At 35.6% G+C, this 10567-nt stretch overlaps 1 long non-coding RNA gene across 3 annotated transcripts in view; it reads right to left on the reverse strand.

Moving 5' to 3' along the window:
• Window positions 1-8150, reverse strand: part of LOC111086699 — a 66901-nt gene extending 58751 nt beyond the window's left edge. For all 3 annotated transcript variants that reach the window (XR_002611429.1, XR_002611427.1, XR_002611428.1), the window contains exon 1: window positions 7692-8150. This is a non-coding gene — a long non-coding RNA (uncharacterized LOC111086699). The remainder of the gene's footprint in view (window positions 1-7691) is intronic.
• Window positions 8151-10567: the final 2417 nt, after the last annotated feature.

Here is a 10567-nt window from a genome sequence, read left to right on the forward strand (position 1 = left end):
TTTAATTAAGAAAGGACTTGTATCGCTGAAGTTCATCGGGAAGAATTTATACCGGAAATTAACAAACGAGCAGATACGCAACAATACTCTTGTATACACGATAACACATTAAAGTTACGGTAGTACTAACACTGTTATTGTAAACTTTTATAACGGACAATTGTTGTTGTTGTTGTTGTATGTTATTAAGCACAAAGCTACACAAAGGGCTATCTGTACTCTGTCCACCACAGGTATCGAAACCCGGTTTCTAGTGGTATAAGTCCGCAGACATAACGCTGTGCTACTGGCGAGCGTATAACGAACAAAAATCCCCACTGTGTATTTGTTGCCATAGTAACGAATCTGTGATACACACTGGACTCTCATACATGTTTTCATAACTTTCCTTTATTATCAGTTACATAATACAGGAATCTGAAGATTTTTAAATATACAATAGATAGAATTACAATAAAGGTACTGAAAGTAACAACTTAAATCAAACGTAATCGTATTAAATGTACCTGTAGTGTAACTTACAGTCTATCACAGATATTAAACACAATGTGTAATTGATGTACTCTTCTGTAAATTGCTTCTAGCACAAACGCATGCAGTATCTTGTGAGCTTTTTTTTCCTTCAAAACTATCTCTGTTTTATGTCACTGCACACATCACACACACACGCAACGTTTGTCATAATTTAGGTCATACTTTTAGAAACGCGTGAAGTCTCAATTCTTAAATACCACACACTGATCGACACGCTTAGATACAATGGTCATTTTTCATTTACCCCCTGAGGAAGGAAAGTCCACTTTTCGAAAGCGCTTAGGTTAGGGAGTTTCTTTTCTCTCTCTCTCTCTGTGTTTATAGCAAAGCAACATTGGCTATCTGATGTGTCCACCGAGGAGAATCGAACCCCTGATTTTAGTGTTGTAAATAGGAAGACTTACCACTGGCTAACCGGAGGACGTTTCTTTTCTGGTGCTGAAAGATGGTAACAGCAGTGCAACAGGAAATGTCGAGTTTGATTAAATGTTCACTGAAAAATAAACTTCCTTAACAACAGTTTGTTCGTTTGTTTGTAATTAAGCACAAAGTTATACAATGGGCTATCTGTGATATGCCCACCACGAGTATCGAAACCCGGATTCTAGCGTTGTAAGTCCGCAGACATACCGCTGTGCCACTGGGAAGGGGGGCTTAACAACAGCACTTGAAATTCAGTGCATAATACTACACATACTAAACAAGAAAAAATAAGTAAAACGTACCTCTTGAAGTAGTACATATCCGAAACGAATATTCGGTTTACGAAATAAGTTGCTTGAAACGAATATTCGGTTTACAAAATAAGTTGCTTGAAACGAATATTCGGTTTACGAAATAAGTTGCTTGAAACGAATATTCGGTTTACGAAATAAGTTGCTTGAAACGAATATTCGGTTTACAAAATAAGTTGCTTGAAACGAATATTCGGTTTACGAAATAAGTTGCAGAATTCGAAAATATTGCTTACAAAATTTGCAAAATTAGAAAGCAGAACTTTTTTGTTTCGTGCATAATTCCGCAGGAACTGACAGAAGAGGAGACGCTGAACGAAAAACGCATCCGTGATTCTTTATTAGTTCTTTCAGCAAGTTGAAACTTATCCGTTTCATTAGTATTTATGTTTATTATCATAAACACGATTATTTTCACGAAAGCACTTGGCAACCGCTGACAACTTAATGTATTTTATAGCTCAGCGGTAAGTTTGAGAGATCATAACGCTAAGATTCGAAATTCGATCCTCGTGGTGGGCATAGCACAATCATCCCATTTGTGCTTAACAATAAACATATATTCTAGAAAATGTGACCACTTCTATAGAAAGTTTTACTGTATACCCCCCCCCCTTAATATTTCAAAATTGAGATTATGTTCAGAACTGATATGACGGTTGGCATGACAAAATAAGAATATGAGCCGTTAATGTTTAAATAAATCAGGCTGATGCTTTTTTCTGTGGTTTTTTTTATTGCCTAGAAAGTATTAGTGGATAATAGTCACAATTTAAGCATATATACCGCACACTAACTTGCCACACTCGGCCACTTTTAACCAATAGTCTTCCTTGTTCTTCTGAATCATTGATCTACGTTCCAGAACACTGTGATGTATTGTGACAGTTTTATCGCCTGATGTAGGCCTAAGACCGAAACCAGTAGTGATATGAGTCTTCTAATGAAGTTATAGGGCTTTTCCTTTGTAGTCCATAGCTATAATCATTCGCAGAGGCTCTCTAAAAGGATCTGAATGGCGCTGAGACACGTACAGATCTTGATTGAACGACACTTTGGTCCATTTTAAACAAAGCTCCTAAATTCAACGCCTTCCAAAGAGAAACTCCAAACATTATCATGCCGTTAAATACGATATAATATAAAAAAGGGCATATCACGAAAAATAACTGAATTTCACTCTTTTAACTTGTAAATGAGTTATCACGTGACGTTTGTTTGTTTGAATTTCGCGCAAAGCTACACGAGGGCTATCTGCGCTAGCCGTCCCTAATTTAGCAGTGTAAGACTAGAGGGAAGGCAGCTAGTCATCACCACCCACCGCCAACTCTTGGGCTTCTCTTTTACCAACGAATACTGGGATTGACCGTCACATTATAACGCCTCCACGGCTGAAAGGGCGAGCATGTTTGGTGTGACAGGGATTCGAACCCGCGACCCTCAGATTGCGAGTCGAGTGCCTTAACCATTTGGCCATGCTATCACGTGACAACGAAAGGAACTGATAATATTAGATTTTGTGGATAACTTTTTTTTTTTACAAAAGACCATACGGGGTATTCAGGCCAATAGAGACTTAAAAACATGCTGCTCTATGGAGGAAAGCTATCTTTGAATAAAATTCTTTACCTGAAAATAAATTCCATCCCCTTTCATGTTCACTTAAAGCTGTTATTTATTATTCCTACAGCTTAGAAATCAAAACATCCATCTATTCCATTTTTTAAAAGTATAGCTTATAATAACTTAAAAATTACGCCACCCTACGAGAAACTCTTTCAAGCCTGTTCTGATGCAAATCTGGTGTAACTAATCTATATTGTTTTTTGTTTTTGTTTAATTTAGAAAAATAAGAAGAAGAACAGAATCCCATAATGTATTCATTTTTTTCTATTATAAATTTGTTATTTCTGTTTGCTTTACGGTAATCTCATACTTATCCAAAACTAGGCCAAACTAACTTCTTATACTCCAGATTCAAAAATATAGCACATAGCCACTCATGACAACAACCTGCTCACTCTAGACAGATAAAAGGGCCCGGAACTGAGGATTATTAATGCAGAAATAAGGGTACATGCGTACAAGGTCACAAGATAGCATTCTACTGATAAGGGTATTTAACATAATATTAAGATAAACACACATGTCGTCACATCCTGAATGATAAAATTAATTTAATTTAAAGTTAACTAACGGTATGAAGCAAATATTTAAAATTATATGCTTACATTATATAAAATATTATAAAACATACAAATTACACGTTATGAGTATTAATTATTTTGTAAACTTGGTTTGTTTTTGTTTATTTGTTTTTTATTTCGCGCAAAGCTACACGAGGGCTATCTGCGCTAGCCGTCCCTAATTTAGCAGTGCAAGACTAGAGGGAAGGCAGCTGATCATCACCACCCACCGCCAACTCTTGGGCTACTCTTTTACCAACGAAAAGTGGGATTGACTGTAACATTATAACGCCCCCACGGCTGAAAGGGGGAGCATGTTTGGTGCAACGGGGATTCGAATCCGCGACCCTCAGATTACGAGTCGAGCGCGCTAACCACCTGGTCATGGTTATAAACTTGGAACCTCTTCCTAAAAATTTATTTCACAATCAAAATTACAGCAGTAACAAATGGGTTAGACAAATGTGCAATTTAAATTTCTTTGCAATTTTCCATCACATTAAATGCAGCAACGTTTTTTTTTACGGGTACTAGTAATTTATGATTTTTTTTACGGGTACTAGCAATTTATGTTTTTTTTACGGGTACTAGTAATGTTTTATTGTTTTTTACGGGTACTAGTAATCTATGATCTTTTTTACGGCTACTAGCAATTTATGTTTTTTTTTACGGGTACTAGTAATGTTTTATTGTTTTTTTACGGGTACTAGTAATTTATGATTTTTTTTACGGGTACTAGCAATTTATGTTGTTGTTTTTTTACGGGTACTAGTAATTTATGATTTTTTGTTGTTTTTTTACGGGTACTAGTAATTTATTATTTTTTACGGGTACTAGTAATGTTTTCTTGTTTTTTACGGGTAGCAATAATTTATGACTTTTTTGTTGTTTTTTTACGGGTACTAGCAATTTATGATTTTGTTGTTTTTTTTTTAACGGGTACTAGTAATTTATGATTTTATTTGTGTGCCATAATGAAATTCTACGGCAAAATTAACGCATTCATACATCAGAACTCATTAAAATACTTTTGCTAGTTATATAAAAAAAACAAATCTTAAAGTAACTGTTTACCCTAATCTTTAGTTCGTTTTTAATTTCGCGCAAAGCTACTCGACGGCTATCTGCGCTAGCAGTCTCTAAATTAGAGATGATAGACAAGAGGGAAGGCAGCTACTCAACACCACCCACCGCTAACTTTTAGCCTACTCTTTTACTAAATAAAGTGGGATTGACCGTAACATTATAACGTACCCACAGCTGAGAGGGCGAGCACGTTCGGTGATGTGATTCAAACTCGCGACCTGCAGATTTTGAGTCAAGCGCCCCCAACTACCAGGCTTTATTTTGTGCTACTATATCGTGCGGTCTACAAAGATATTTACACTATAGCGTGCGGTTCACACAGATACTATCATCATCACCGTTTTAATGATTCACTAAAACTTAATTTCTTGCTAAATAATTTATATCTTTACACGTTTTTGTTCAGCAAATAATAATAATTTAATAAGCTGTGTGCTCCAAAAGAGTACCCTAAATTTAGGTTAAAATTGTGCTGGTTTTGATTGTTGGGATTTATTTCATTCCGATTATATTTGCCCCAAAAAACGTTATGTAATGGAATTTTGTACTTTATTAGTTTAAAAGCGTTGTTTATAATAAATGGCGCCAAGTGCAAATATACGAAAGTTAAAACATCCCTTACCTTTAGTAACAGTGGATCGTAATTCTTAGTAGTCTGTGGGGGACAGTTCTCTAGCCCTAAACAACATTGGTCCTAATTAGGATTCGTCATACTAATATATATGGTGAAGTCATTTGATTGTGTAAATAAAAGTGGATTTTTGTGTGTGTGAAAGCAAAAGGAGTAAAGAGACCGGAGAGGTGGGGTGGGAGCAAGTAACTGTATCATAAGAATGCCATGTCATCTTATTCTTTGTAGTGTATCAAGTGAACAAATTCAAAGAAGATTTATCCAGAAGTTTAGAAGTAACCACTGATATAGTCACAGTCTATATTGGGATGAAGACCAAAATAATGGCTTTACGTAGTGGAATAATAGATATATTTACTTTAAAACATTATCAAACAGAGATAAATCACAAGAGATGTACTGAATGGTATTATATAAATGATGAAATACCCTAGAGATGGGTGATAAATGTCTTTTGCTTGTTCTGTTGACGACAGGATATGTAGCAATATAAAGAATACGAACTTGTTACTCGCTTTTCTGGACTTGCTACACAGTTTTCTTGACTTGTTACTGATTCTTGCTACTTGCTTTTCTCAACTTGTTATTCATTACACAACAAAAGTAAACCCCTCACCCCCATGAAGAAACCTGTTGTTTTAGGACCAGTGGGCCTTAGGTCTATAGACATGGCACCGGTGTATATAACATAATACATAAAACGTTATTGTTTTCCATCATTTATCACCGAGAAACCTAACCGTGATTCCTAATATATACATAAATATATTTTATTGCCACATGAAATACGTAACACGCACATCATTGTCGACAGAACTTCGGTCAGTTGTTTTTGTTTTGTTTTACCGCAAAGCCACGCAATGGGCTTTTTGCTCTCCGCCCACCGAAGAGAACTGAACCCCGGATTGACTGTCTTGATACGGAATTAAAGCACGAAGCATTTTATTCACATCTGCTTGTGTTCGTCAATATTTCTTCAATTCATAGATGTAACGTAACAGCCAACTAAATAAGGATGTTCTCTGATGCCTTTCATGCACCAAAACAATCTTATTGTGTCCATCAATGCAAGTAAAATATGACACACATTTGTTTAGTTGTTCTGTCATGGCGCAACAACATCATAATGAGGTTATCGGCCTTCAGGGCCGCTGATGGCAAACTGTTGTGTCTCTTAGATTAAACAGTTTCTTCAAGGTAAATGTAGGTCACCTACTTACTTCTTTCGTGGATTTAGGCTTTCCACGTGTTTGCTGTAAACAAGCAAAAACTGCCACGACAAACCACGGAACTGTAACAAAGTCCTGCTGTTTATATGTACAAATTCAGATATAACAACCTGCATAACTGAAACCTAAATATATGTAATAAAGAACAATCCAAAATATGTCATTTGCATTATAAGAAACCTTATCACAGCTCATAAGCTCTTAATGAATCTCACCTTGACCAGTACACTTTGTTTCAAAACAACTTCATATATAATCAACAAGGAGCAACGAACCACATATATCAAACGAAGGTCAAACTAGAGTAGGCCAACATATCAGTTTACTTTATTATACAGTATCGTTTCCTTTAAGAATAACATTTAGTGTTTTTGTATATCTACGTTCGAATGAATAAATATAGTAATTCTGTTCTAGACTTTTTTAAACATTTTTAAACAGCAATCAATTATCTTTATGTTTTTACTTATTTTTTTTCTTTCTTTTGTAACATAGTCATATTTTTACTTGGCTAATAATGAACATGTCTGTTACATTTAGTTATTTTCTCCAAATTGGCTACGTTTCGATGAAATCAAAAGCCATGTACTAATCAAACTACTGTTCAGGTTCACAGTTTTGATATTTAGATATCAATTTGTAGTTACCTGTTACCAGTTATTACAATAACATTAATACAGTGGCAGTAGTAAAGAGTTGAATGAATGTGTTTCCAGTATGTTAATAATTACATTTATCATGAAATGTTAAGTTCACAACATTTTACACCGATAGTAATCACTGTAATTTAAGCTGTTAGTGTTACATATTACTTTGATACTGCCCACTACACTATAAGTATAAAATTACCAGAAAATACAGAACGTTTACGGTTTACATTTTACCTGCAAGTGGAAGGTTATAAATATGTTGTTTGCACCCTAACAAATGTTGACTAACTTTAATATTTACTCTAACTGTTCGAGAATCTACTCTAACTACTTTTAGTACTAATAGTATATTAATTTACGACTGTAGGCCCTAGAAAACTTCAAAATACTTTCTTTTAGATTTAGTTTGATCTAATTATCACTGTTGTAACTCTTACCGACTATGTATAATTACTATTAATAACATTGTTGTCGACTTACCTATGCATTAAAAACATTGTTGTCGACTTACCTATGTATTAATAATATCGTTGTCGACTTACCTATGTATTAATAATATCGCTGTCGACTTACCTATGTATTGATAATATTGTTGTCAACATACGTATATATTATTATTAAGAAAATTGGTCTCAACTTACCAGGAAACTAATTTCAAGTGAATCACAAAAAGTATATGTAGTATTCTTTAGTTTTTCACAATGTCTTTTCACAGAATTTCAGTGTTTACGATACTTAACTACACCTCGTTATATCTATCACGTTTTAAAATTGTGTTACCATTAGACTTTACACTTCATCAGGTAGACCAGACCTCGACACTGACACACAGCACTCTACACTAGGGCACGCGGTCGTACGCTCTCGATCACGGTCGACGAGGAAAACTCACGAGCAAGCTAAAATACGCGAGAAAATTTTAACTTTAAACCCAACAAGTAGCGTTAACATTGCGATCATTAGTCCAATGAAGGTGTTCGTCACACCTTTCGAAAGAAGCCTCAGACGAAAGCTTTGCCAAAACGATGACAGAAACTTGGTCAGGGTTTTCGTTTAACACTCTTAGAACTAAGCAACACCACGAAAATACTTCCATGTGTTATTCGATGTGCGCATGCGGGTAGTTGGTGTCGTGCGCTAAGCTGATTGCCATTACCACAATAGAGTTAATAAGTTAACTAGTTAAACTTTTCATTTCTTAGTACCTATAAGTGGTGCCACCTGGTGATGAAGGGCGTTTGCCAAATTTGATGTAACAGTTCCCTTCAACTTTATTATAAGTAGCATAGCCATAAGTGAAAACAGACTGAAATTTTTAGTCACTCGCAGTAAACATTCTATTGTTGCTGGAGGACTTATTATAATAACAAGCACGTAAATATATTAATATATTAACTTTTATATTCATCGTCTGTACTAGGACAAAAACGTTTTGACGTGACAACAATTTAAATTAAGTCAATAATTATTTGTAACGTTTAAGAACGAAATTTATCGAAGTATTATTTTATTACATTGAATCTGGTTAAAATATGTATGGATATTTTAATTTCTTCCAATGTTTCTCCTAATGTAGTGCGTTAAAAAAATAGCCAGAATTGATTGATATTTGTGTGATTCTATTGCTAAATCTGTTTGTAACATGGTTAACATTACACTCCAGGGACAGTCCAACACATTTCCGTCTACTGAAGTTATGTCCTTCAAAGTTATCCGTGGAAACGGAACAGTGTGGTGGTATCCCTGGACTCTGGATTTTCGCAGCTAATCGACAGCATCTTCCGCAAAATTTTAGACTACTCGCTTGACCGAATAATGATATTTGACCGTTACTTTTATAATGAATCACGGCCGCAAAGTGCGGGTCGTATTTTTATAATATGAGCACGCTAAACAACTATGTCACGCCCGGCCTACTGCGAGAAGTAGTGTGTATTTTCATAATCACAAAACGTGTATAGTTTATATGAAACTTTCAAGTAACTATTTATTTCAGCTCACTCCAAGTTAATTCTGTAGTGAAATCTAAGGACATTGTATTTTGTTTAAGTGACACTTAATCTGTTATCTCTAACGCAACGTGTAGCCCGTGTCGTTGTGACAGCTTCACCCGAGCCCATATCAACGTGGAGAAATCACTACCTATCATAATCATTGTCTGTACATCTTGACAACCACAGTTACCACGCTTAATTCTTAAAGCCACGCATAAACAGAGAACGGTGGAAAATCACATTATTTGATAAACCACACGTGACGTCAACAACATATGTTAAAATAAATGCCTCCCAATAATTTTTGAGGGAAACAACATATTTTTCGGTGCTTCTGAAGTTATATAAAAGCTATGCATTGAAGTAGGGGAGCCATGCCGCTAGCCGACCACACTCTTAAGGAGATTAGTTGGATTATTATTTCAGTATATATGGGTTTAGGATTGACCTAAATCTACTAAGCTGGCTGCACCACATGAGATGCTATGGGAATTATGGCCGAAAACATCGATAACAGCCAGAGCTCCCAACAGAAGAAACAACGCATTTTAATATCTATAAGTAAGAGCGTAAGAAAAGTATATTTCGTTAGCTTAACTAATTAACGGTTTGATTTTCATCTTTGATGGAAAGTTGTTATTTATCTCTTGATAGCTCCGAAAAATAACTTCTTCTCAACCATTGAGCCTTCAACCAAATGACCGTCCTAGCTACTGGTTTGGCGGCCATAACGATCAGGAGGTCGATGGCGACAGCTTTATTACCAGGTTTATTTTTATGCTTGATCTAAGAAGGAAACTTTCTCTGATCGAGAGTTGATATTTATATAAAGTTTATAACCAAACTGGAGAAAGACACACCGAGAATTTTTAAAATGTGATGGTTTCTTAGAATATTCAACATAAACAATCACACAAAAGGCAAAATGATCATGCAACCAATGCTTATCTTCTTCTTTTTTTTTCGGGCCGAAGAGTGGTCAAGCGGCTAGTGTATCGAGCAAGGGATCCGAAGGTCTCGAGTTTGAGATATGGTGCTATAACAAACATTCTTTTCACATTCAGTTGTGGGTTCGTTGTAAGAGTGACAATCAGTCCCGCCATTGCATTCCCTCTGAGGAGACTATACCCGAAATAAAAGAGGTTACTGACCTGGCCTTTTAACCAACTGTGTGTATGAGGTGTCATTCAGGTGAACAAAAATTGACAACATCAGCGTTTCCGTTCCACCAATAACTAATAAAACACTAAAATTATGCCAAATGATTTGAAACTATATCTAATTCATCATTTAAAGTAATCTTTCTAAACAACATTATTGTAAGTGAAAATACCGATAAGTGAAAAGAAACTCCGAGACTGGGACCAAGTACCTTGAGCTAACAGGACCAATGCTCTATCCAACTGCCCCCAGTGGCACAGCAGCATGTGTACGAACTTACAACGTTAGAAACTGGGTTTCGATACCCGTGGTGGGCAGAGCACAGATAGCCCATTGTGTAGCTTTGTGCTTAACTTCAAACA

This window comes from Limulus polyphemus, unplaced genomic scaffold (genome assembly GCF_000517525.1).
Source record: "Limulus polyphemus unplaced genomic scaffold, Limulus_polyphemus-2.1.2 Scaffold1338, whole genome shotgun sequence".
NCBI lineage: Eukaryota > Metazoa > Arthropoda > Merostomata > Xiphosura > Limulidae > Limulus > Limulus polyphemus.